Here is a 27,365-nt window from a genome sequence, read left to right on the forward strand (position 1 = left end):
GGCCATTGGTGGAATGCCCCATTGCATCCACTGCTGCTGCACTCAGGAGGCAATGGTGAGCCAGGAAGGGAGGGGGGCGCTGCTGTGCTGCCACCCACCATCGCTGCCGTGACCTGGGGAGGGAGGGGGGTGCCGCCGCACCGCTGCTGTGCTTGGGATGCAACGGTGAGCCGGGGAGGGAGGGAAGGGAGGGGGAGGGGGACACCGCTGCCACTGCCACCGCCGCCACTGCGTTCAGGAGGCAATGGTAAGCCAGGGAGGGAAGGGGGGAGGGGGGCGCTGCTGCACCACCAACTCTGGTCACTTTATCTCAACCTCACCTACCTCACACGGTGTCTGTTGTGGGGAGAGGAAGAGTAGGGCAGAGTAAGGCAGTTGGGCAGTAAAAAAAACAGGGTAAAGGTAAAGGTATCCCCTGTGCAAGCACCGAGTCATGTCTGACCCTTGGGGTGACACCCTCTAGCGTTTTCATGGCAGACTCAATACGGGGTGGTTTGCCAGTGCCTTCCCCAGTCATTACCGTTTACCCCCCAGCAAGCTGGGCACTCATTTGACCGACCTCGGAAGGATGGAAGGCTGAGAAAACCTTGAGCCGGCTGCTGAGATTGAACTCCCAGCCTCATGGGCAGACAGCTTCAGACAGCATTTCTGCTGCCTTACCACCCTGCACCACAAGAGGCTCTAAAAAACCGGGTACGAGCCCCCAACTCTTCCTGACAGTGTGGTTTGAACTTGGGTGTCCCACATCTTAGTCTGGCACACTAACCACTGTAGCATGCTTGCCATGGCTATCAATGTATTAGAATCCTGATGAGCACAATATGCCACAAACCCAAAACAAACTTTAAATATGCACAGAGGCAGTAACTCTGTAGTCTGCTGTACATGTACACATTCAAAAATGAAAATGTAACAACTTTCTAAATGTCCCTGGTTTCTTTTTTTCTGCTAACCCAACCCAAGTAAAATGTTAAATGAGTCCCTCAAGGTAATAATAACTAGTTAAACTGGTTCCACCTTTTAAAATAGTTGCATAGGGCAGGCCATCTGGGTCCACCTTGAATTCCAATAAACATTTCTGGCTCCTTTTAGTCGAAAACAGACGGAATTTGTGAACCAGAATCCACCAACCCCCTTCTTTCAACTGATTTAAACAAATCATGAGGGAAGAATCAAAGTCCTGAATACATTTTATTTCTGATTGCTGACATTCTGACCCTTAAGCCAGAAATGATAGGAGCCTTAAGTGAATTAAATACTGAACAGACTTCATATTGTCCATTTCGACAAATAAGAATTTATTTAATCTAAGCAGGGAGGGCATCAGGAAAGTGTATAGCAGTAGAGGTTTCTAAAAAGGTTCCGTGAACAAAGATTACAAACTTGTAGCTTCTTTGCTCCCCTCCCCCTTCTTTCTTTTGTTGAAGAAACATCAGTGCCAGCAATCTGATCAAATAAACGCCAACCAGGTCCCCCTGGCAAAATCAAACAATCACAAAGTTCAGTTTTGCAAGGGCAAATGGCGCTTGAACAAACCAAGATGCACGAAAACTTTAGTGACTGCTGGAATTCCTAGACTTGTGCATGGCAGTTTGTTTTATTTCTTTTGTTTCTGTTATTAATTTCCGAAGGAACCATTTTGCTACTGAGATGTTTCATATGGCTATGTTTTGTTACTGTTTCTTTCACTACAGTAGCTTAATGTCATGGTTAAGAGTGGCAGCCTCTAATCTGGAGAACCAGGGTCCATTCCGCATGACTTCAATGTTGCAAAAGGCTTGCAAATTGTAAACGCTACTAAATTGCAGTTTTTTTTCACTCGGGGGAGCATGGTAACGATGAATCGCCAGCTCACACACCAGCTAGATGTGTCTCAACGTTAGGAGGAATCAAGGCATATTTGTTGCAACCTGTGTTTTTCTTTTTTTAAAAAAACAAACAAACTGTTCTTAAAGGGAAAGTGGCTTTTCGGGAGCATTATAACAACCGCCCATTGGCTGTTCATTTGATTGACGGCCAGGGGTGGGACAAAGCACAGAAAAAATCACTTCCTTTCTAGCGATTTTTGCGAGACCGGAAACCTGTGGGAAGCGATTGAAACGCTACTGGATTCCACTACAAAGGCAGGTATGTGTAACGCCGAGATTGCACTATTAAAAATTAAACATAGTGTTTGCGCTTTCAGGAACCAATTGGCAACATTGGTCCTTGTGTGGAATGGGCCCAGGTTTGATTCCCCAGTCCTCCACATACAACTAGCTGGATGACATTGGGCTAGTCACGGTCCAGTTAGAGCTGTTCACACAGAGCAGTTCTGTCTGAATTCTCTCAGCCTCACCTACCTCACAGGGTTTCTGTTGTGGGGAGAGGAAGGAAAAGGTGTTTGTAAGCTACTTTGGGACTCCTTCAGATAGTGAAAAGCAGGCTATAAAAATGAACTCTTCATTATTATTGTTTCATTTTCATAGTTCTATTTTGCCATCATTTCCCATTGGAATCACTGGAAAACAACCTCCCATCCTCCTTTTCTCGAGTCTGTATCTTCAATTTGAACATAAAAACATAAGAGAAGTTGTGCTGGATCAGGCCAGTGGCCCATCCAGTCCAACACTCTGTGTCACACAGTGGCCAAAACCCAGGTGTCATTAGGAGGTCCACCAGCAGGGCCAGAACTCCAGCAGCCCTCCCACTGTGGCTCCCCCAAGCACCAAGTATACAGAGCATTACTGCCCCAGACATAGTGTTCCATCTATACCTTGTGGCTGACAGCCACTGATGGACCATATGTTTATCCAGTCCCCTCTTGAAGCTGCCTATGCTTGTAGCTGCCATCACTTCCTGAGGCAGTGAATTCCACAGGTTAATTACTCTTTGGGTGAAGTACTTCCTGTTATATGTTCTAAACCTACTCCTTGTTATTTTCACTGAGTGCCCACAAGTCCTTGTCTTGTGAAAAAGGGAGAAAAGTATTTCTTCCTCTACCTTCTGTATCCCATGCATAATTTTGTAAGCCTCTGTCACATCACCTCTCAATCACCGTGCCCTCAAGCTAAAGATCCCTAACTTCTTTAACCGTTTTCATCTTCCTCATTTTATTTGCCCTATTCTACACCCTTTCCAGTGCTATAATATCTTTTTTGTGGTGCAGTGACCAGAACTGTACTCAGTATTCCAAAAGAGGGCGCACTACAGATTTATACAGATGCATTATGAGGATTTTCAAATGCCTTTGTGTTCAGTTTCACCAACTGATTGCTAACGGATTTTTTCTGCCATTTTAGACAGACCTATTTTAATAACTGGCTGCTAGCAGCATTTATTTACCTCTTGCATTGGGTTAGCAAAGTGTGGCAGAATTGCTTTTGAGGGAAACTGCTTTCTTCTGTTTTTCACCCCTTTGTTGCTGTAGTGTGCTGTTTAAAATGACCATAGTGCTTCCTGCAATGATGCTGTTTCTCCCCGCACAACTTTTCTCTGAGTTTTTACATATTCTAACGTGAGCTCTATAGCGCTAAAATGCTATATGTCTAGCACTATAACACTTGCATTAGAATGTTCAAAAAACTCTGAGGAAGTTTATGTTGTGAAAAAGGGTGGTGGAGGGGAGCTGTATTGTTTGAAATGACCATAGTGCTTCAGGAATGGCTCATCAATGGAAGGTAATTTGTTGTATGAAATACCAGTTTCCTGTATCGCTTTACTTAAAATCAGGCCAACGATGAATAACATCTGCTTTAGTATAGTAATGTAAACATCCCATATGATACTGGCTGATTTGGTATCAATTCTCTTGCTAATGATCCCTGGCATAGCATTTGCTTTTTTAATTTACTTGCACTCTGAGTCAACATTTTCAGTGAGTAATCTACCATCACTCCATGATCTCTCTGTGGTCAGTTACCATCAGTTCAGAGGGGATATAAAATATGATCAGGACAATGCAAAATTCCAGACAGGTAGATTAAATTTTGACGCAATGACAGGCACCCATGTTTGATGTTAATATATGGGGAAACTGATAAGAAAAATTCCCCAAAACATCACATACAGCACTGTAGTCAATAAAGAATAGTAGCATGAGGAACAGGCACTTGACAAAGTAGGGGCATTTGGTGGCACAGGGAGAGTAAGGCATCTGCCCTGGCAGGCAATCTCAGGAGGACCACCACATCGATTTGCTTAGAAGGTGGAGAAGGTCTGAAGAGAAGCAGATAAACAGGGTAGTTGGGGTTGCCAATCTCCAGGTGGGTCCTGGAGAGCCCCTGCTATTACAATTATTCTCCAGATGACAGAGATCAATTCCTATGGAGAAAATGGCTGCTACTCTGCATCCTATGCTGCTGAGGTCCTCCCCAAAATTTGATGTCCCCAGGCTCCACTCCCAAAATCTCCAGGTATTTTCCCACCCAGAACCAATAACCATAAGGGTGATACAGAGTAATTGGAAAATTTGATACAGCAGGGGCTGACATTGGGAAGTGCCAAAGGCAAAGTACCACTCAATATGCTGCAGGATTGAAATACCTCCCATATGTATGTTATTTATTTATTTATTTATTTATTTATTTATTTATTTATTTATTTATCTATCATACTTATATACCGCCCTCCCCGGAGGCTCAGGGCAGTTTACATAATAACAAGGAACAATACATAAAACTACATAAAAATACATGACTACAGTTTGTAGCCTTTCAAGAAAGCTCTCTTCCTAAGGAAGACTGTGCTTTTCTAAGCTCTTATGAGGACAATGTTGCCGGGCTTGTAAAAGTGAAACCAACAGAGACAGAGTGACTGCAATAAGGAGAAAAAAAAACGGAACTAAAGAAAATCATGTTTGTTTTTCAGTACAGACTGTTTAGATGGGGTATATTTCATTCTCATAGTTATTGTAATTAATGATGAATGAAACGTATAGGTGTAGAAAGTGTTTATTTTATCATTTTGTTCAAACCAGCCTGATCCTACAAAATGGTCATTTCCACATATCATTCAAAATAGCGACACGTATTCTGATCAAAACAGAGCAATAGTATATCACACCTCCTACCCCTCCACACCTTCATGCTGTCATGTCTTTTTCAGCCACCATCTTGTGCATCTTCCCCTCCTCAGCTGTGGCTTGAAAAGGCAAGTGAGAGAACATTGGCCTGTCAATCACTCTAGCCGTCCAATCCCATCCAGGCATATCTGGATGGTAGTTCATGTGTTGTCTGAATTATTTTTTAATTATGACTTATTTGTTGCTATGCATATACATTGCATCATATATGCATAGCAATATTAGAGATTGAGCCAGTTTGGTGTAGTGGTTAGGAGTGCGGACTTCTAATCTGGTGAGCCGGGTTCGATTCCGCCCTCCCTCACATGCAGCCAGCTGGGTGACCTTGGGCTTGCCACGGCACTGATAAAGCTGTTCTGACCAAGCAGTGATATCAGGGCTCTCTCAGCCTCACCCACCTCACAGGGTGTCTGTTGTGGGGAGAGGAAAGGGAAGGTGACTGTTAGCCGCTTTGAGACTCCTTCAGGTAGAGAAAAGTGACATATAAGAACCAACTCTTCTTCTGAAAGCAATGTATGAAATGCACATTTGTATGCCATGCAAGACAAACAACAACAAAAAATAGAATCATAGAATCATAGAGTTGGAAGGGGCCATACAGGCCATCTAGTCCAACCCCCTGCTCAACGCAGGATTAGCCCTAAGCATCCTAAAGCATCCAAGAAAAGTGTGTATCCAACCTTTGCTTGAAGACTTCCAGTGAGGGGGCGCTCACCACCTCCTTAGGCAGCCTATTCCACTGCTGAACTACTCTGACTGTGAAAAACTTTTTCCTGATATCTAGCCTATATCGTTGTACTTGAAGTTTAAACCCATTACTGCGTGTCCTTTCTTCTGCAGCCAGCAGAAACAGCATCCTGCCCTCCTCCAAGTGACAACCTTTCAAATACTTAAAGAGGGCTATCATGTCCCCTCTCAACCTCCTTTTCTCCAGGCTGAACATTCCCAAGTCCCTCAACCTATCTTCATAGGGCTTGGTCCCTTGGCCCCAGATCATCTTCGCCGCTCTCCTCTGTACCCTTTCAATTTTATCGATGTCCTTCTTGAAGTGAGGCCTCCAGAACTGCACACAGTACTCCAGGGGGCTTTCCGCACCGAGATCCTTGTAGCAAATTGTTTGCTGAATGAAAAATCGCCATTTAAAATAGTGCAATTCGTCATTATGCATACCTGACTTTGTAGTGGAATCCAGTTGCATTTCTATCGTTTCCCACAAGCTTCCGGTCTCAGCAAAAATCGCTAGACAGGAAGCGCTATTGCCAAGCTCGTCCCGCCCCTGGCCGTCAAGCAGCCAATGGGCAGCCATTAGCATGCTCCCAAACAGCCCCTTTCCCTTTAAGAAAGGTTTTTTAAAAAAAAAAAAAAAACACACACACACCCATTGCAACGAATATGTGTTGATTCGTTGCAACGGAGAGACCCATCAGCTGGCAGGTGTGTTTGAGCTGTCGTTTCATCGTTGCCACGCTCCCCCAAGTGAAAAAAAAAATCCCCCCCCTCACGGGCCCAATTTTCGGCCGAAAACAGTGTAAAAAATAAAGGGAAAATACATCAGCAAACGGGCTTGTTTGTTGTTTGTGCTTAGAATCATAGAATCATAGAGTTGGAAGGGGCCATACAGGCCATCTAGTCCAACCCCCTGCTCAACGCAGGATTAGCCCTAAGCATCCTAAAGCATCCAAGAAAAGTGTGTATCCAACCTTTGCTTGAAGACTTCCAGTGAGGGGGCACTCACCACCTCCTTAGGCAGCCTATTCCACTGCTGAATGACTCTGACTGAGAAAAACTTTTTCCTGATATCTAGCCTATATCGTTGTACTTGAAGTTTAAACCCATTACTGCGTGTCCTTTCCTCTGCAGCCAGCAGAAACAGCATCCTGCCCTCCTCCAAGTGACAACCTTTCAAATACTTAAAGAGGGCTATCATGTCCCCTCTCAACCTCCTTTTCTCCAGGCTGAACATTCCCAAGTCCCTCAACCTATCTTCATAGGGCTTGGTCCCTTGGCCCCAGATCATCTTCGTCGCTCTCCTCTGTACCCTTTCAATTTTATCGATGTCCTTCTTGAAGTGAGGCCTCCAGAACTGCACACAGTACTCCAGGTGTGGTCTGACCAGTGCCGTATACAATGGGACTATGACATCTTGTGATTTTGATGTGATGCCTCTGTAGATACAGCCCAAAATGGCATTTGCCTTTTTTACCGCTGCATCACACTGCCTGCTCATGTTTAGTTTACAATCCACAAGTACCCCAAGGTCTCGTTCACACACAGTGCTACCTAGAAGCGTATCCCCCATCCAGTAGGCATGCTTTTCATTTTTCTGACCCAGATGCAGAACTTTACACTTATCTTTATTAAATTGCATCTTGTTCTCATTTGCCCATTTTTCCATTGTGTTCAGATCTCGTTGAACTCTGTCTCTATGTTCCGGAGTATTTGCCAGTCCTCCCAATTTGGTGTCATCTGCAAACTTGATGAGTAGTCCCTCCACCCCCTCATCTAGTCTAGATCATTAATAAATATGTTAAAAAGTACCGGGCCGAGCACCGAACCCTGAGGTACCCCGCTACTCACCTCTCTCCAGTCTGATGAAACACCATTGACAACAACTTTTTGAGTGCGGTTCTCTAACCAATTCCCTATCCACCTAACGATCTGAAAATCCAGATTGCAGTCCTTCAACTTATCCATCAGAACATCATGGGGAACCTTGTCAAAAGCTTTACTAAAATCCAAGTAAATGACATCAACCAAATTTCCCCGATCCAGCAAACCTGTTACTTGGTCAAAAAAGGAAACTAGGTTGGTCTGGCAGGACCTGTTGGAGACAAATCCATGCTGACTTCCTTGGATCACCAAATTGTCCTCCAGATGTTTGCAGATCGCTCCCTTTAATATCTGCTCCATTATCTTCCCCACAACAGAGGTCAGACTCACTAGTCTGTAGTTTCCCGGGTCATCCTTCCTCCCTTTTTTGAAGATCGGAATAACGTTTGCTCTTTTCCAGTCCTCCGGGACATCTCCAGTCCTTAAAGAGGTTCCGAAGATGATGGACAAGGGCTGTGCAAGTTCTCTGGAAAGTTCTTTGAGTACTCTCGGGTGCATTTCATCTGGACCAGGGGATTTGAACTCATCCAGTGCAGCTAAATGCCTCTCGACCACCTCTCTATCCATGTTAACCTGCCACCCAGACACTATCCTTTGGCTACAGCCATCTCTAGATGTGCCTAAACACTTAGACCTGTGGGAAAAAACAGATGTAAAATAGGCACTAAGCCTTTCTGCTTTCTCTGCATCTTTCGTTAGAGTTTGTCCATCCGCACCCAACAGCGGGCCTATTGCCTCCTTTACTTTACGTTTGCTCCTCACGTAACTGAAAAATCTTTTCTTGTTACAATGGGCTTCCCTGGCCAATCTTAGCTCACTCTCAGCTTTGGCCTTTCTGATGATTGATCTACAGTGCCTAGTAACCTGTAGGTACTCTTCTTTAGAGCTCTGTCCTTCCCTCCATTTCCTGAACATTTTCCTTTTCTTTCTTAGTTCCTCTTGAAGTTCTCTGTTCATCCAAATAGGCTTCTTTGAGCTCCTGCAGTGTTTTCGTATTTCTGGAATAGTCATTGATTGAGCATGCAATAGCTCTTGTTTGAGTAGCGCCCACCCTTCACATGCTCCCTTCCCTTCCAGCATTCTCGTCCATGGTATGACACTCATCATGTCTCTGAGTTTATTAAAGTTTGCCCTACGAAAATCCAACATCCGCGTCTGGCTACAAGCTTCCTTGGCTCCCCATCTCAAAAGGAATTCTATGAGGACATGGTCACTTCCCCCTAGGGTCCCCACCTCCTTCACCTCATCCACCAACTCTTGCCTGTTGGTCAGTATTAAGTCCAGTATGGCTGAACCTCTTGTGGGTTCATCTACCATTTGATAAATGAAATTGTCAGCCAGGCAGGTCAGAAACTTGTATGACTGAGGACGCTTCGCAGAGTTTGTGCTTAGTGAATAAACAGCTCTGGGGAGGGACTGAAGCCGGGGAAGCCTCTAAACAGGCTTGCTGGTGGGTTGAACTTCGCTCGCTCGGAGAAAAAAAAATGGCGATCGCTTCGCCGGAAGATCAGAGGAGAGAGCCAGGGGGAGGGTCTTTGTAGAAACCACAACAATGGTAACGCACAGAACTTTCCCGCTAGTGATGCAGATTGGTTGCAGGAGTGTAGCGCTTTCCAGAGGGTGAATCCACTTTTGCGGATTTCCCTGAAAGCGCTACAAGGAAGCGCTTTTTGCGGATCGGTTTCAGGTGTGTGGCAGATTGTCAACGACATTGTGCATAATGGCAAATCAGTAGCGTTTTCAATTGGCAACCATTGTGCGATTTTGAAGGTGTGCGAAAAGCCCCCAGGTGTGGTCTGACCAGTGCCGTATACAATGGGACTATGACATCTTGTGATTTTGATGTGATGCCTCTGTTGATACAGCCCAAAATGGCATTTGCCTTTTTTACCGCTGCATCACACTGCCTGCTCATGTTTAGTTTACAATCCACAAGTACCCCAAGGTCTCGTTCACACACAGTGCTACCTAGAAGCGTATCCCCCATCCAGTAGGCATGCTTTTCATTTTCCTGACCCAGATGCAGAACTTTACACTTATCTTTATTAAATTGCATCTTGATCTCATTTGCCCATTTTTCCATTGTGTTCAAATCTCGTTGAACTCTGTCTCTATCTTCCGGAGTATTTGCCAGTCCTCCCAATTTGGTGTCATCTGCAAACTTGATGAGTAGTCCCTCCACCCCCTCATCTAGATCATTAATAAATATGTTAAAAAGTACCGGGCCGAGCACCGAACCCTGAGGTACCCCGCTACTCACCTCTCTCCAGTCTGATGAAACACCATTGACAACAACTCTTTGAGTGCGGTTCTCTAACCAATTCCCTATCCATCTAACGATCTGAAAATCCAGATTGCAGTCCTTCAACTTATCCATCAGAACATCATGGGGAACCTTGTCAAAAGCTTTACTAAAATCCAAGTAAATGACATCAACCAAGTTTCCCCGATCCAGCAAACCTGTTACTTGGTCAAAAAAGGAAACTAGGTTGGTCTGGCAGGACCTGTTGGAGACAAATCCATGCTGACTTCCTTGGATCACCAAATTGTCCTCCAGATGTTTGCAGATTGCTCCCTTTAATATCTGCTCCATTATCTTCCCCACAACAGAGGTCAGACTCACTGGTCTGTAGTTTCCCGGGTCATCCTTCCTCCCTTTTTTGAAGATCGGAATAACGTTTGCTCTTTTCCAGTCCTCCAGGACATCTCCAGTCCTTAAAGAAGTTCCGAAGATGATGGACAAGGGCTGTGCAAGTTCTCTGGAAAGTTCTTTGAGTACTCTCGGGTGCATTTCATCTGGACCAGGGGATTTGAACTCATCCAGTGCAGCTAAATGCCTCTCGACAACCTCTCTATCCATGTTAACCTGCCACCCAGACACTATCCTTTGGCTACAGCCATCTCTAGATGTGCCTAAACACTTTGACCTGTGGGAAAAAACAGATGTAAAATAGGCACTAATCCTTTCTGCTTTCTCTGCATCTTTCGTTAGAGTTTGTCCATCCGCACCCAACAGCGGGCCTATTGCCTCCTTTACTTTACGTTTGCTCCTCACGTAACTGAAAAATCTTTTCTTGTTACAATGGGCTTCCCTGGCCAATCTTAGCTCACTCTCAGCTTTGGCCTTTCTGATGATTGATCTACAGTGTCTAGTAACCTGTAGTTACTCTTCTTTAGAGCTCAGTCCTTCCCTCCATTTCCTGAACATTTTCCTTTTCTTTCTTAGTTCCTCTTGAAGTTCTCTGTTCATCCAAATAGGCTTCTTAGAGCTCATGCAGTGTTTTCGTATTTCTGGAATAGTCATTGATTGAGCATGCAATAGCTCTTGTTTGAGTAGCGCCCACCCTTCACATGCTCCCTTCCCTTCCAGCATTCTCGTCCATGGTACGACACTCATCATGTCTCTGAGTTTATTAAAGTTTGCCCTACGAAAATCCAACATCCGCGTCTGGCTACAAGCTTCCTTGGCTCCCCATCTCAAAAGGAATTCTATGAGGACATGGTCACTTCCCCCTAGGGTCCCCACCTCCTTCACCTCATCCACCAACTCTTGCCTGTTGGTCAGTATTAAGTCCAGTATGGCTGAACCTCTTGTGGGTTCATCTACCATTTGATAAATGAAATTGTCAGCCAGGCAGGTCAGAAACTTGCATGACTGAGGACGCTTCGCAGAGTTTGTTTCCCAGCACACATCTGGGAAATTGAAGTCACCCATGATGACAAATACAGCAGGGTGAGCAAGGCAGATTCTCGCCAGCCAAGCTGTCAAACCCCCATCCCTTCTGCCACTACCCCCCCCCCCCGCTCATGCACACATGCTCCCCTGCAAGGCCTCATCGCTGCTTCCATTGCCACTTTTGCCCCGCATACGCACACACACACACCTTGCAGGCAGCATGGAGGCTATGTGGGTGGCGTGCAGGCAGTGCCCAGCTTATAAGGTACTTGGGGAGGGAGGGAGGGAGAGGGAAGGGACTTGTTAAATGACAGGGGGGGTCTACCTCCTTCATTGGGCAGAGAGGGTGAGGGGAGAGGGCAGGAGCGAGGGCAGGACAAAGCTGGCAGGCTACAGTGCGCTTTCCCCACCATATCTTTCTTCTGCTGCTTGAAGGCTGGTTGTATGCTGGAGGATCGTGCATTTTAGAGTGGCAAATCCACTTTTTGGAGGACTTTGCAAGCCAGCCAACCTTTGGAAGGGGCCACAATATGGCCTGCCTCAATTACTTGATGATTGCAATTCCAACAGGTAGGTGGGGCTGAGAGAGCTCTGAGAGAACTGCTCTGAACTATGACTGGCCCAAGGTCACCCTCAAGTTGCATATGGAGGAGTGAGGAATCAGACTTGGTTCTTCAAATTAGAGCTTGCCACTCTTAATCAATACACTATGCTGGCTCCCTATTAAGCCTAAATTAATGGAATATAGGATCCCCCCCCCCTCCATGCCTGTTGGTAATCCTAACTTTGAAAATACATGCCACACTGGGGAATTCCAAAACAATACGACCCTGAATATGCCAAATATTGGTAGCCCTACCCAGGCCACAAAGCTGCTCATTCATCATTCTCTCAGCCTCCTCTAGACTGGGCTCCATTTGGCTTTTTTGCATTCAGTCTCCAATCAAGACCAGACCCTGCAAGCATTAAGTCTATTGGACGGGGACTGGCAGAGGAGAGGGAGGGATGAATGTTTGTGAGCTAGAGAGGACACTTTATCCTGCATGTCTGAGGGCTTATATGCACACTGAACAAGAGATGAGGCTACTGGGGCTTCATACAAGTAAAGGCTTCTAGTATCATATTCAGCTACAGGGAAAACCAGCACAGAATCAGTCTGTATACTTCATCAGTGAACTCATGAAATGAAGATGACCTACCCTTGTCCTTGACCTAGAAACTCCAGCTTGTGCAGAATGCAGCTGCTAGGGTCCTCACTGGGACACCCAGCCTGTATTGAGGTAGCTGCATTGGCTGCCAGTTGTGGCCCGGATCAGGTTAGAATCATAGAGTTGGAAGGGGCCATACAGGCCATCTAGTCCAACCCCCTGCTCAACGCAGGATCAGCCCAGGTTCAAGGTTTTGGTGTTGACCTTCAAGGCCATCCCCGGTTTGGGCCCTACCTATCTGTTTGTCTCCTTATGTTCCCCACAGGGCACTTCACTCTATGGGTGATAATCTGTTAGAGGTCCCTGGCCCTAGGGAAGTGTGCTTGGGCTTGACCCAGGCAAGGGCCTTTTCAGTCCTGGCCTTGACCTGGTAGAACGAACTCCTGGGAGACCTGCGGGCCCTGACAGACTAGTTGAAAAATATTAGGGAATTCCTAATCTAACTATGCTGAATATACATCTCCTCCTGTAGGATATTCTTCATATCCTTTTGAATCATGTACCTGCAGATCCGGCATATCCAAATAGTAACAACGAAGCCTGCTTTGGACTGAAATATATTTCTTACCTAGAACCAAAGTAGAGAAGAAGTAACTGATGACATATGGGGGGAGTGTGTGTGGAGGGCAGAGCTTGGGAAGGGGAGAGAAAACAGTAGATGTGATCAGTAGTGGTGTGAGCCTCTAGTCTGGAGGCCAGTGGTAGTTCAGGACAGAAACATTCTTATATTCTTAAGAGTAATTTGGTTCAGTGGCTAAGAGCAGCAGACTCTAATCCGGAGAACTGGATTTGATTCCCCAGTATTCGACATGCAGCTAGCTGGGTGACCTTGGGCCAGTCGCAGTTCTCTCAGAGCTCTCCCAGCTCCACCAACCTCAAGGGTGTTTGTTGTGGGAGAAGAAGGCCACATTTGGACTTCTTTGGGTAGTAAAAAGGCAGGGTACAAAAAAACCAACTCTTCTTATTATATCATTCATCTTTCTATAACAACAATAAATACTATGCCAATATATGCAGAGTCATCCCACATTACGTACCAAAACATAGCTATTTTACTTTCAAGCCCCCCCCCCCCCCCCATGAAACAGAGTATGGCAAAAATATCCCTTTAAGCCTGAAACATTTGTGCACAAAAATGTTTCTTTATTTAGCAGCACTTGAATTCTATGACTTTATCAGTCTAGGCCATTTCTTCTGAGACGGGATCTGATTGGGAACCTTTGTTCTTGATTTTTGAAGTGCCACACCGAAGGAAGGCAGCTGAGTGATTAATCTAACTGAGTCCAGATAAGATAGAAAACTTGAACAGCTATTTTAAGGCAAGCCCCACAATTTAGGGAGCCGTTCTGCTTCTTAATGAGTATTTTTAAAAGTAGAATTTTGCAGGAGTGAGGCCATTTCATATTTCACAGTGATGGGATTTTTGTTGTTGTTATTCTCTCCCAAATCCAGAAAGTTACATGGTCTATAGGCCTATTCAAGGGTAAATGGAAATATCTCTGATCGAAGAAAAATATACTCTTTTTCTGATGAGAACAGTTCCAGAACTATGTGCAGAAAGCTACATTTTCACACCTAGATTGTACAGGATACTTGGGAAACCTCCTTCCATTGCTATGTATCCCATTTTCCCCCTTACAAGTTGCTGCTCAGCCCACATTTGGAGAGGTTGGCAAAGGGGTGGTAAATCATAGTTTGTACTCATAATGAACTATTTCATTCATATTTATGAAATTTTAATGTGCACAAAGCAGCTGACGCTTAACAGCCAAGTACAAAAAAAGTATCTTGTCATGCAGAACAGCTGAATGAATTACAGTGCAGTTACACCCTTCTAAGTACATTGAAGGCAACAGGTTTAGAAGGGTGTAACTCTGCTTTGGATTGCACTGTTAGCCATCCATTTTAATTAGCTTGTTGAAAAGAAATGTATCTGAAGAATATTTGTTGTGGTTACTATAGTGAAATGACTCCCCATTCCACAGGTAATCATTGTAAGATTTACAACTTCACTGGGAAATATCTAATCTGCACTTTGTTTGTGGTCAAAGGTTAGCTCCTGCCTTTCCAAGCAGGACAAGCTGCTATGAAATCAGCTTTTCCAGGTTGGATTTCAGCTAGAAGTCTAGTGACTGTGGAAGAAATGTATTGCACATTTTCCAACTCTCCTTCATTTACCAAGGGCAGTCTGTATTATCTGGCTCCTGTGCCTGGCACCCAACTGCCATATTTTTGTCTTTATCAAGGCCTTGCCCAAATTTTGCTGTATGGGTTTGCTAGCATTGCCATTCTTCTGGATTCAGCTTTTCCCCTCAAGGTCTGAGTGAGTGGGTGAGACATATCTAAACACATATGTCATCAAAGGTACATACACACAAATACTAAGGGAGGACTGGCCTTTCCCATGCCACATTGCACAGAGTATAATTTGTACAGCTGAATACTTGTCACACAATAATTGTGTTTTTCTAGTGTATCCTTAACCAAAAGAGACACCATTAAATCAACGGAAGACTAATTTGCAAAAGACATAAATACGGCAAAATCAATTACCCTGGAGAAATCTGGAAATCAGGTCTAATTCTGAGAGAATTCCAGGCCCCACCTCGAGGTTGGCCAACCTATGAGGAAGGTTAGACTGAGCATGTGTGACTGGCTCAAAGTCCCTCAGCAATCTTCCATGGCACAGTCTCCCATACCCAAGTCTGACAGCCAACCAGACTGGATCAGAGGATTCCAGCAAAAAGAAGGGGGGCAATGTTCACCAGTCCCTGCCCCCTTGCTGTTTCTGGGGGTTCCTGGTAGTTCAGCACTGAGGGGAGCATTTTGAGCTGCAGCAGAAGGGGGAAGCAAGAAATATTTTCGGTAGGTTTCTTCTCCATCTCACTGAGCACAAGGACATCTACTGATTGCACAATTATGTGCTCTTTTGTTGGTCTTCAACACCCATGCACTGTCTCTCAACTATGCATACATATCTGTGAGTAGACAGACACACAGACAGGCACACAGCATTTTCTTCTCTATGGCCCATGTGTAGCACTTTTTGGTATCATCCAGCTGCCACGTCCTTTCCCAGCCACCATGCACACTCACTCCCCCTCACAGTTACATCAGCAGTTTCCCCTACGTCCAGTAACTCTCCTGCGAAATGTGTTGGCTTGCAGCCCTGACTGGCTCTCTGACGCTGTGGTTGCTGGCTACCATTTCCTCGCTCCAACTGACCTGTTCACACGCTTTTCAATAGGACCTCTGCTCCAGCATGAAAAATGCTGATCTAATTCAGCCTCTTCAACAAAGAGGGGCCGTCATTGGTAGCACATATTCCTCCAGTCCATTGTGCATTGTCTTACCTGAGTTTGTTGCAAGGCGACCTCCTCTTCTTACTCAAAAGTTCTCCTGGTTACAGAGTGTATCAGTCTATTTATTTCCTTGGAAAAGGAGTGTGTGTGGGGGGGTCATGGTGTCATTTTTTCCAGTTACTTTCCACAGAACCTCTTTAAACCTATCACATTTCACAGAGGCTTCCAGGTGGTGCTTGAATTTCACCGCTGCCTGTGGAAAAGAAATACCCAACCAGTGTTTCACTTGGGTGCAGTCTGAGGAGGCAAAGTGGAACAGAGAGATACAAGAATGGAGATTAGTGGGGGTCAAGAAATAATGTCTCACTTGGTGTTTGAGGAAGAGCTGTGCACCTGGAACTGTGTTAAAGCCTCACAGGGACATTTTTCCAGCCTGAAGATGTACTCATAGGGAACACTTGTAGAGCAAGTGCTGAATTTCCACCTGTTGGAACACGTGAAAAAAAGCATACAAATAAGCATACAAGAGCTAGTCAGAATCCTAACTGGAAAAACGGCCTTACCCAATTCCTTGTTATATATGGCGAGTAACACACTGAGGAATGCTGCTCAGAAGTGCCACAGTGGAGTGTTGAAGAGCCACATGTGACTCCTGAGTGTGTCACACTGTTGTAAGTTGTGCTGTTATTTCTCATTGCAAAAATGTTCCTTCTCATTTCCAGGAAATTTTTCTCTGTGCCTGTTGACAACTTTATTTACGGTGCAATTCCATGAAGTTACCTGGTAAGCCCTACTTATAATTAAGCCCTACTTATGCATAATTAGAAAAAGGAGTCCACTTAATAGAATGTCAGTTGCTTCTGAATAAATCTGCATACAATTGCACAATGAAACCCATGGGTTTAAATATTAGGTAAGCTTACTTCTGACCAGGAGCATGCTGTAAATCAGATTCTAACGGTAGTGGGCAGAGTTACTCTCTGTGGACCACCTGTCCAGTACATGGCCTCTAAGAGTTTCCACGGGAAAGGAAAGGTTTGTGTTTAGGATCAGATGGAGAGTGTGCAGAAGAACAAACAGAGTGCCTGTCATCATGTTTATAGAAGTGAAATTCATTTGACCAAAACTTGCTTCATGGAAAATTGTTCAGCAGATTAGGGCATTTTATTGTTGCTTTTTTCCTTCCAACATAAAAGTTGATTATATCGGTTACTATGGATTATACATAACAGGATGTCTCAGTGGAATAACATTTCTTTTAAAAACATCATGAGGAGTCATTTCACCCCCCAAAAGTTGATTGTTAAGTGCAGCGTTTGACAGTTTAGACTGCTTGGAATGTGATGTTTCATACTTGTACGTAGCATCTGCACTGCTTTATCGACAGCTAGTAAGTCAACGAGTAAAATCCTCCTGGCTGCATTCCGTGCAGTCAACAAGATCAGCAAAGCTTGAGCTGCATCGTTCAAGATGTTGGGTTCTGAGCATTTTGAATGGAACCAATAAAAGCAAAGCTTTGAAGCATCTCACTGGGCACATGAGCCATGCTAGCAAGCGTTCCACAAGCAGACTGTGCGCAGAGGTGCCTCCCGCCTGCTTTTGTTTTTAACCCAGTGGTTGGACAGATTCTTATCCTGGATGCTCCAGGCTGATCCTGCATTGAACAGGGGGCTAGACTAGATGGCCTGTATGGCCCTTTCCAACTCTATGATTCAGCCCTTCCTGCTGCCTTTAATAGTAGTTTGATCTACAAAAGAGTAATTGTTAATTCCATTTCGTAAAAAAAACTTTTATCAGCTAATTTCAACAGACCAGCCTGCTGTTCACAAAATTTTGGGCAACCTGAGGCACTGGGTTTTGTTGTTGTTGTTTGTTTTGCTGCTGTAGCAATATAACAGAAATCACATCTGCTGAACTTTCCCCTGTTATGTAGATATTCAAAGATCTGGGACTCGCTTGGGACCACAAACAAATCTCACAGGAGACTTGATTTACAATACCAGATTTGATCTGATAGGACTAGATGCTGGGAGGCCTGGCTTCAAATCTACACTCAACTAAGAAGCCTGCAGAATGACCTTGGTCTCCTATGTCTCAGCCTAAGCGACCTCACAGGAGTATCTTTACACCGCTCCAGCGGAGCGGTATAAATAAAAGCCTAAGGGCTAACTGGGAGGAGAGTGGGCGGGCGCTGTCCATGATAAAAACTTGGAGGAGTGAATCAGGAGCCGTGAAGTGGCTCCTGATTCGCTCCTCCGAGTGGCTCTCGAGGGCCAAGTGGCTACTTGGAACGTCCTCAGAACACTGCGCCGCCGACTCTGCGCTCTTCCCAGCCAGCCATCCTCGCTGCTGCCTCCTCCAGATCGCCAGTCCTCTTCACCTGCAACACAGCAGGTCGCGGCGGCCCTCCTCTTCTCCAGTCGCCCGCCGACGGCATTCACCCAGGGCCGGGGAGGACGCCCGCCCCACGCCGAAGCACACAGCCTCCCCTCCACCCAGCCACAGCCCTTGCGCGAGCACGGAACTGCCCGCTATCCCCCACGCGCGTCCCCAGCCGCCTCTCGACCGCCGCCAACTCCCACCCTGACCCCACCCGTCCCTTGGGGGGCCCCCCAAAACTTCTCCCAACCCCTACTTCCTGTTTGCTCCTTGGCCGCCCGCTCCCAATGCTCGCCACCGCGAACCCGACTAGGCCGTGAAGCCCCCCAGACCCACACATGCGTGGCATTCAGCACATGCGCCCTTCCGCCCACTATCGCGCCGCCGCCCGCCCAACTACCGAGCACTGCCTGCGCCGCTGCCCCCGGTCCGCTACCGCCACCCGTGCCTCACACCGCACACGACCCAGGTGCCTCCAGCGACGCTGACAGGCTTCTCGATGCGCCCGTGCCGCACCGCTACACCACCGCCAAACACGCATGCGTGCATTCCTTCCCTGTCCCACTGCCGCACATGCGTGTCGCCTGCTGCCGTTGCTGCCCACCCGACTCTCCAAGCCTCACTGCTCCGCTGCACCGCCCGGAGCCCGCGCCCACCGACCCGCCTGAGCCACGCCACCTCCACCATCCCTTTGGGGCCGCTCGCCCGCCGTCCCCTACACACGTTGAGCCAGCCGCCGCCAGGTTAGTGCCGGCTCCGCAAAGCGGAGGACGCCCCCACCGTGACTGCCCGCCTCTACGGCCCTCCTCTGCCCATTTTTACAAATGGGCTTTCAATCTAGTTGTGAAAATAAAATGGGAAGTGAGAGCCAAGTATGTGCTGCAGAAAACCTTGAAGAATAGTGAAAATGTTCTAGAGAAACTTTTCTTTTAAGTATTGACATAGATAGAAGAACACTCATTGGATAAGAGCAGCTTTGTCAATTTGCGTCTGATATTTCATATGTTTGTTACAGTGGCATAGGACTGCACCACAGGGAAGCAGGTATTATACCACTGGGTATATTAGGGCTGCCAACCTTCAGGTAAGGCCTGGAGATCTCCTGGAATTACAGAGATCAGAGATCACCAGTTGATATTATCTTTGTGTGCTTGGAGCAATTAAAAAGCATGGCACAGTCACCACCCGAAAGTTTATGCTTCATTGAATGATGGGGCCTGTAGCAGTCATAGCACTTGTAACTCCACAGCACCTTTCCAGTGGTTCAGCTTCCCGGGAGTTTGTGTCCTGTATTCTGGGAAACCTTCAAACTATGTCTGTTGATCAGCTTAGAACCAATTAGATGTTCAAAACTGATTGAACCTCTCTTGCAGGTAATCTGATACTCTTAGACTTGGTGAAACCATGGCCTAATTCTTACATTGTAAAACTATAAGCAGATCACACAAGTTGCTTGCTTGTGAAAGACTGTGTGCTCCCTTGCACTCTTTCCAACAGCTTCTGTCTTTCTGAGAAGATCTGCTCTGTGTGTCCTCGCTTAGGCTGAAGCAAGGGGGGGGGGTAACTGGAGACAAGGCCTTTTTCTGTAGTGGCATATCAGCTGTGGAATACCCTCCCCTTCAGCCTGGGTTGCCATCTCCAGGTAGGACCTGCAGATCTCCTGGAATTAAAACTGATCTCCAGACTACCTAGATTGCTTGTTTTTTATTTAGTTAAAACATTTATTCTGCTTCTTCTTTGAAAAAAATGGCTGTCTATATCCTACCAAGGTCCGTTCCCCTCCCTCAATCCCTCACCCAGGCTCCACCCTCAAATCTCCCAATATTTCCAGACCCAGTGATGGCACCTCTAGCTGTCTGACTGTTCCTAGATTTTAAAGGGTTAATCACCACCCGAAACCCCTTTTTGTTCACTCAGGGGGGTTGATTTGATTGACTGGTATTGCTCTAACACTCTTTCAATACCTGGTAGATCCTGACCCTGATTGTTATCTTTTAGGAAACTTTTTTGAATGTTCTTTTCAAATTATGGCAAGTTTATGGATTTACGTGGGTTATTATATCTTGTATAATTACTACATTTACTTGTGGTGACTAGTCATGTTTTTAATTATTATTGTAAGATGCCTTAAGAGATTTCTAGGCACAAAGTCAGGATATAAGTTCTTAGATAAATAAAATAAAAAGTCACCTGCATATTTCCAGTGTTTGTGCACACAGGGGTGACCTTTGCATGTGTAGGATGGTTGCTAACCTGCAGGTGGGGCCTGGAGAACTCCAGGAATTACAACTGATTTCCAAACTACAGAGATCGCTCTCTCTGAAGAGAAAAGCTGCTTTTGAGGACTGCATCCTGCTGTCTTCTCTCCCCTCCCCAAACCCCACCAATCTCGGGTTCCACACAGAAATTCCAAGAATCTACCCACACTGAGCTGGCAAGGTACCCTGGAGACTTGTAGGTAGTATCTGGGGAGGGCAGAGTCTGGAGAGGGAAGGAAACTCAGCAAAAATGTGATGCCATGGAAGCCTCCTTCCCAAACTGCCCTTTTAAAGGAACAAATCTTTGTATTCTGGAATTCCAGGCTGCACTTGGAAGCAGGCCACCATTGTGGTGGTTGGGTACCCTTCAGAAGACTAGGATTCCCATTATGTCTTTATGTAAATGCAAAGTTGCATGTGTTTGTACCATGAACAGACTATATGTATGGTGGGGCTGGAGCTTTAGCAAGGATCCAGAATTTTTAATGGAAAAGTTGTGATTTAAAAAAAATCATTTTGATATCTCTTCTACATGATCAAATAATACCCCCTGTATGTTAACCAAAATGCTCTGAGAAAATAGAGAAAACAGCTAAGCGAAAAGTGGTTAACTAATTAAGAACTGTTTTGCACAGTTTACAAGGTGATTAAGCCCTTCAGGAAGAATCCGAGTTGGGTGTCGCCAGAGGGGAGCGAGCACACTAGGGGCTCCAGGGAAGGGTTTTTATACCCTTTCCTTTGCCAGATATGTGGTAAAAAGTCATGTAGGCAAAAAGTGAACTTTGGAGAAAAGATGCAGATGCCCCCTTAAAAAGTTGACTGATCCAGAATGTCCAGGATCCTAAGTGATCAAAGAGAATGATCTGTGAAACTTTGGATCTGATTTGATCTAGGTGACTACGTAGAGCAATAAAGCTTTTTGTCAAGGTGGTGTTATGCTAGGTGGATAGGTATGGGATTTTAGATATAAGAAGGTACTTCTGAGACCTGCCATTTAGTGGGGTGCGGAGTCAGGAAGGAAAATGCTCTTTGAAGTTGCCAGCACTGTGTGTGTATTTCCCACAGATGCAGGGATGCTGAGTTCATGAGGTCAGTCAGTCATGTCAAGCTTCACTGATGCTTTCTTGAAAAGGCTAGCCTAACTTTGCTTTTTATCTAGGCCAGAGCAAATGTCAACTGTCAAGATTCTGCACTCCCCCACATGCAGCCAGCTGGGTGACCTTGGGCTCGCCACGGCGCTAGTAAAACTGTTCTGACCGAGCAGTAATATCAGGGCTCTCTCCCACAGGGTGTCTGTTGTGGGGAGAGGAAAGGGAAGGCGACTGTAAGCCACTCTGAGCCTCCTTCGGGTAGTAAAAGCAGCATATAAGAACCAACTCTTCTTCATAATGCTATTTGCTTTGGAGGCCTTAGCTGGGGCAAAGTACTTCTGGTTTCCTATGCTGAAGTTGCAATAAGGAATATATTCAGCTCAAATTGTGGGCAAACTGGAATTTCTGGAATTTCTGTTTTTCAAAACTTCCACAAACTAGAAGCTGCATAACTCAAGAAGCATCCATGTGAACATGACCACTAGCCAAGATTGGCCAGAAACCAAGTCAGTAATAAATAATAATTTCTACAGCATCTTAAAACCCACTACAGCCCCCTTCTTTAATTTAATTCTTCACGCCTAACATTACAACAACAACATGTGTTCCAAAATGGCTTCCTGATAAAACTCAGAGTTCTCTGTAGCTATATTTATATTTCTGAATGATGTTCCCTATGCTGAGCTTTTGGGGTCACCTGAGGGCAGTTTAACAATCTAATTAAATCAGTAAACTGGGCCTTGTGTTGAGAACACATCAAGCAAAGAGGTTTTTGTTGGAAACCTGATTTGTTATCCATTATTAACTCTGAAGAAATGCTTCAGGGAAGAGGGGGCACATGCTTATTTACTTATTCATGTTATTATACTCAAGACAACAAACTAAGAAGTGTGAAATACATTTGGTGAAAGCTGGCCAATAGAAGGAACTTTGCTATCCGTCCTTCTTATAGATTGGCAGACCACTCCTGGAGGAATGGGTAGCAGCTGACACAGTGGAAGGGGCCTTGTCCTCCCCTCCCTCCTTTCTGCTAAGCACCAGAATGTTGTTTGAGAGACTCCAGGTGAGTAGGGAGCTAATGTGGTGGTTAAAGTGCTGGACTAGGCCTGGAAGGTTCAAATCTCCAATCATTCTTGAAGCTAATGGGGTGACCGTGAGCCAGTTGTTTTCTCTCAGCCTAACCTACTTGAAAGCTCACACCTTGAATAAATCTTTGTTGGTCTTAAAGGTGCCACTGGACTCTGATTCTGTTTTGTTGTGCTACTTCAGATCAACACGACTACCCACTTGAATCTACCTCACAGAGTTATTGTGAGAATAAAACATAGGACTGTCTGCTTCTCTGAGCTCCTCAGGGGAAGGGCAGTAAGCAGATAGTTGGACTCAAAAGTTTATGCTTCATTGAAAAGGCTGATGGAAAGGGCAAACCTCTCTGTGGAACAGCTGGCTACAGATAGGTTCCAAAGGGAAAAAAACAATCAGGTGTGGCAGGGCAATGGAAAATGCCTGGCTCTTTCGACCTCTTAAGCAACAGAATGGCTGGCCAGGACATTGAAGTCAAAGTCAGTTGCAGCAGCTACTAAGGGGCCAACAAGTGTGTGCAACCAAAAAGCAGCCCTTCTGGAGCCAAATGAAAGTTTGCTCTCTGAGCGGAGAGTTTTGCCAGTGGAGCTCTTGAAAATACCATACCTGAAAGCAAGTAGTTTTCGCTTCAGCACTCATCAGAAGCTTCCAATCCTGTAAACAGCTTAAGTCTTCCCCCTCCTTTTATCCCTGGAACACTCTGCAGTGGTTTTTCTCCAGTGCTCCAAATTCAAAGGATATGTAAACCAATTTCTTGCTCTGCTCTACTGCTGATCCTCTCTGCTCCTGAGGGACCTTCACATTCTTCACTGTTTGGTTCTCAGCCTAAGCTGAAGGCCAAAAAAAAAGCATATTTTGAACTAAGTGAAGCAGTTATGGATATATCTTTAAATAGCTGAGCAACTGCAATACAGTCACAGGGACCACTGACACACAAGTCACTCCATGGACTTTCAAAAGACAGCTCCTGACTTGTTCCAAGGGTATACATTCAAGATTGCTTAAAGGAGATGACACTGTATTGAACTTGAAATCCACTCAGTTACAGAATAACTTGTATCTTTTTTTTCTCCTGTCTTGTCACAGTGTTCTGATCAATGAAGTGGGAATTCTAATTTGGGTTAAGGACATGAACAGAAATTGTCCTGGGTTCTAAATTTTGCTTATTTTTTTGTGATCATGTTTATTTGTACTCTTTAATATTATGATGCAATCAGAGTTCTTATTGTATGCTTGCAACCTTTCCATTGGTTCTAAATGGAAAAACTATTGGTGTCTGCAGCTTTTCCTGACCCATTGGGATGAAATTATCCAGAACTTTGCCTCTCACAGAAGAAATCCTTCACTTCTGTGTTCAGGCTGGTAGGAGAAATATCCCTGCTCTAGAAACAAAATTCTTACTGACCAGGCTGGGTGGGGGGAGGGCAGCAGGGGAAGTATTTGACAGAGATGAGTATAGCCAGGTAAGGTAGAAAACACAGGATTTGCCTTCACTTTTGTACTCTGCTTCCTTAAAATAACGGATTCCCATTGTACAAGTTAACAAAGATTTGTGTATATCCAGATGCTCCAAAAGCTTGGTTTGGTTACAGTTTCAAAAGACATCCATGATTTCTCAAACTCTGACTGAGTAGTTGCTCTCACTGAAATGCTGATTCTTCATCATTCATTCTTTCTTTTGCACCTGTGTTTTGAGATTCACAAGTAAGGTAAAACTCTGCTTAGCAGTAGAATAATCCCTTTTAATATGTCACAGAGGTTACAAATGATCCCGCCTTTGTTATTTACATTCAGAGCCATCTGAAGAAGAAGAAGAAGAAGAAGAAGAGTTGGTTCTTATATGCCGCTTTTCCCTACCCGAAGGAGGCTCAAAGCGGCTTACAGTCGCCTTCCCATTCCTCCCCCCACAACAGACACCCTGTGGGGTGGGTGAGGCTGAGAGAGCCCTGATATCACTGACCGTTCAGAACAGTTTTATCAGCGCCGTGGCGAGCCCAAGGTCACCCAGCTGGCTGCATGTAGGGGAGCGCAGAATCGAACCTGGCTTGCCAGATTAGAAATCCGCACTCCTAACCACTACACCAAACTGGCTCTCCAGTTTGGATCAGCATTTGGTTTAAATTCTTTGTCAGTCTGTTTGTATATTTCTTCCAGCTGATTTATAACTTGTGTAAGGGACAGATTACTTTTAGATTCAATCTGAGACACTATATTTTCAAATGACTCTGGCAGGCTTATTAATAGTAACACAATCAGATCTTAGTTAGCATTTCTTTTCCTGAACTCTTCAATTGCTCAGCCAATCCAAACAGATGATAATGCATATTACCCCCCTCTTTCATCTTAATACCAAAAAGTTTCTTTTGTAGATAAAGCTAGCTCTGTAACAAGGAATTTACATGCAGCTTTTCCAGCTCGCACAACAATTTTGCCTGTTGGCATCTGAATTACAATTAAGAAAGTCCAGTCAGTTACAGTATATCCTTGATTATGGCCTCTTTTGCTATTTCATTGTTGGAACCTGCTTTGCTGGGACATCATCTCATAATCAGGCATCTTAGATAACATCCCATAATCCTGCTTCAAGGATTTATTTGTTCTGTCCAAGTGAGATAATTGTTCTCCGTGAGCCTGCCTATCCAGTGGCCATGCTGTGCACCACAGGAGGTCGCCATCTTTGTTCCTCTATTCATGCCTGCTCATGCCAAGAGCCTCTGGCAATCTTTCTATCTTTAATCAGAGATATGCTTAATCTGGGCCACCATAACCCAGCAATGGTGCACAGTCTGTATGCATTACACAGCAATGGTGCACAGTCTGATTAAAGAGTAAATATTTATTTATTTTACTTATTCATAATTACATTTCTATACTGCCCCTCTTGGTACAATCATCTCAGGGTGGTTCACATAATTTAAAACACAAAATAGTAAATAAATTAACTGAAATAGTTGAAAAGCAGTTTAAATACTCCAAGACTGCATCAGCTGAAAATCTTTTTTGTGTCTCCCTGTCCTATTCAAGGGTGGGGTTATTCTTAGGGTGGGCCCATTTGGATGGTATCATTTAGTCGTTTACTGGCCCCAACCCAAAGCCTGGTGGAAGAAGAAGAGTTGGTTCTTATATGCTACTTTTCTACCAGGAGTCTCAAAGCACCTTACAATCGCCTTCCCTTTCCTCTCCCCGCTACAAACAGCCTGTGAGGTGGGTGAGGCTGAGAGAGCCCTGGTATCACTGCTCAGTCAGAACAGTTCTATCGGTACTGTGGTAAGCCCAAGGTCACCCAGCTGGCTGTATGTGGAGGAGGAGCGGGGAATCAAATATGGCTCATCAGATTAGAAGTTGGCGCTCCTAACCACAACACCAACTTGGCTCTCAACATATTGATGACACCAAGCCCAAATCTCCAGACCAACTGCATTAGAGGGCAGATGAGTGTGTAGAACAGTATGTGACAAAACCATGCCCTGCAGAATTCGACTTGAGAGCTGGCAGCAGCTCAATTGACTATCACCCACTGCTACCCACTGTCCAAGACCATGGAGAAAGGAGATCAGCCATTGTAAGGCTGTCCCCCATATACCCATGTTGGCAAGGCAGTGAGCAAGGAGCACATGGTCTACCATGTTGAATGCCACCATCAAGTCTAACATAACAAGCAGTACTGACCCGCCCCAAGCCATTTGGAATCAGAGGTAATCCAGCAGGGCAACCAAAACCATCACCAATGGCCATTTTGGAAGCCAGTCTGGAATATGTCAAAGACCAAAGTTTCATCTAGGTCTGCGATAAATTGGTCTGTGGTGACCCTTTTGACCTTTTCCCCCAGAAAGGCAGGATGCGAGATGGGGTGATAATTGGGTCCGTCTTATGTATCCAATGATGGTTTCTTAAGCAAAGGCCAAACTACTGCTGAAATAAAGATTTATTTAGAATCATAGAACCATAGAGTTGGAAGGGGCCATGCAGGCCATCTAGTCCAACCCCCTGCTCAACGCAGGATCAGCCCAAAGCATCCAAGAAAAGTGTGTATCCAGCCTTTGCTTGAAGACTGCCAGTGAGGGGGAGCTCACCACCTCCTTAGGCAGCCTATTCCACTGCTGAACTACTCTGTGAAAAATGTTTTCCTGATATCTAGCCTATATCGTTGTACTTGTAGTTTAAACCCATTACTGCGGGTCCTCTCCTCTGCAGCCAATGGGAACAGCATCCTGCCCTCCTCCAAATGACAACCTTTCAAATATTTAAAGAGGGCTATCATGTCCCCTCTCAACCTCCTTTTCTCCAGGCTGAACATTCCCAAGTCCCTCAACCTATCTTCATAGGGCTTGGTCCCTTGGCTCCAGATCATCTTCGTCGCTCTCCTCTGTACCCTTTCAATTTTATCTACATCCTTCTTGAAGTGAGGCCTCCAGAACTGCACACAGTACTCCAGGTGTGGTCTGACCAGTGCCGTATACAATGGGACTATGACATCTTGTGATTTTGATGTGATACCCCTGTTGATACAATCCAAAATGGCATTCGCCTTTTTTACCGCCGCATCACACTGCCTGCTCATGTTTAGTTTACAATCCACAAGTACCCCAAGGTCTCGTTCACACACAGTGTTACCTAGAAGCGTATCCCCCATCCAGTAGGCATGCTTTTCATTTTTCTGACCCAGATGCAGAACTTTACACTTATCTTTATTAAA

General features: G+C 45.2%; 2 long non-coding RNA genes across 7 annotated transcripts in view; one reads left to right on the forward strand and one right to left on the reverse strand.

The window, feature by feature from the left end:
- Positions 1 to 1,526: 1,526 nt before the first annotated feature.
- LOC143839316 (uncharacterized) overlaps positions 1,527 to 27,365 on the forward strand; it is a 57,625-nt gene continuing 31,786 nt past the window's right edge. For both annotated transcript variants that reach the window (XR_013231684.1, XR_013231683.1), the window contains exons 1-2: positions 1,527 to 2,127; positions 16,581 to 16,641. This is a non-coding gene — a long non-coding RNA (uncharacterized LOC143839316). The remainder of the gene's footprint in view (positions 2,128 to 16,580; positions 16,642 to 27,365) is intronic.
- Positions 12,661 to 27,365, reverse strand: part of LOC143839325 (uncharacterized) — a 50,754-nt gene continuing 36,049 nt past the window's right edge. For 3 of the 5 annotated variants that reach the window (XR_013231689.1, XR_013231687.1, XR_013231690.1), the window contains exons 2-3: positions 16,226 to 16,342; positions 12,661 to 16,111 (exon numbers count right to left, since the gene is read on the reverse strand). This is a non-coding gene — a long non-coding RNA (uncharacterized LOC143839325). Of the gene's footprint in view, positions 16,112 to 16,225; positions 16,343 to 23,275; positions 23,512 to 27,365 lie in introns of those variants that run through there. The other 2 variants (XR_013231688.1, XR_013231691.1) reach the window with 2 other exon arrangements.

The sequence above is a fragment of the Paroedura picta genome, chromosome 1, assembly GCF_049243985.1.
Source record: "Paroedura picta isolate Pp20150507F chromosome 1, Ppicta_v3.0, whole genome shotgun sequence".
In the NCBI taxonomy this organism is placed as follows: Eukaryota; Metazoa; Chordata; class Lepidosauria; order Squamata; family Gekkonidae; genus Paroedura; species Paroedura picta.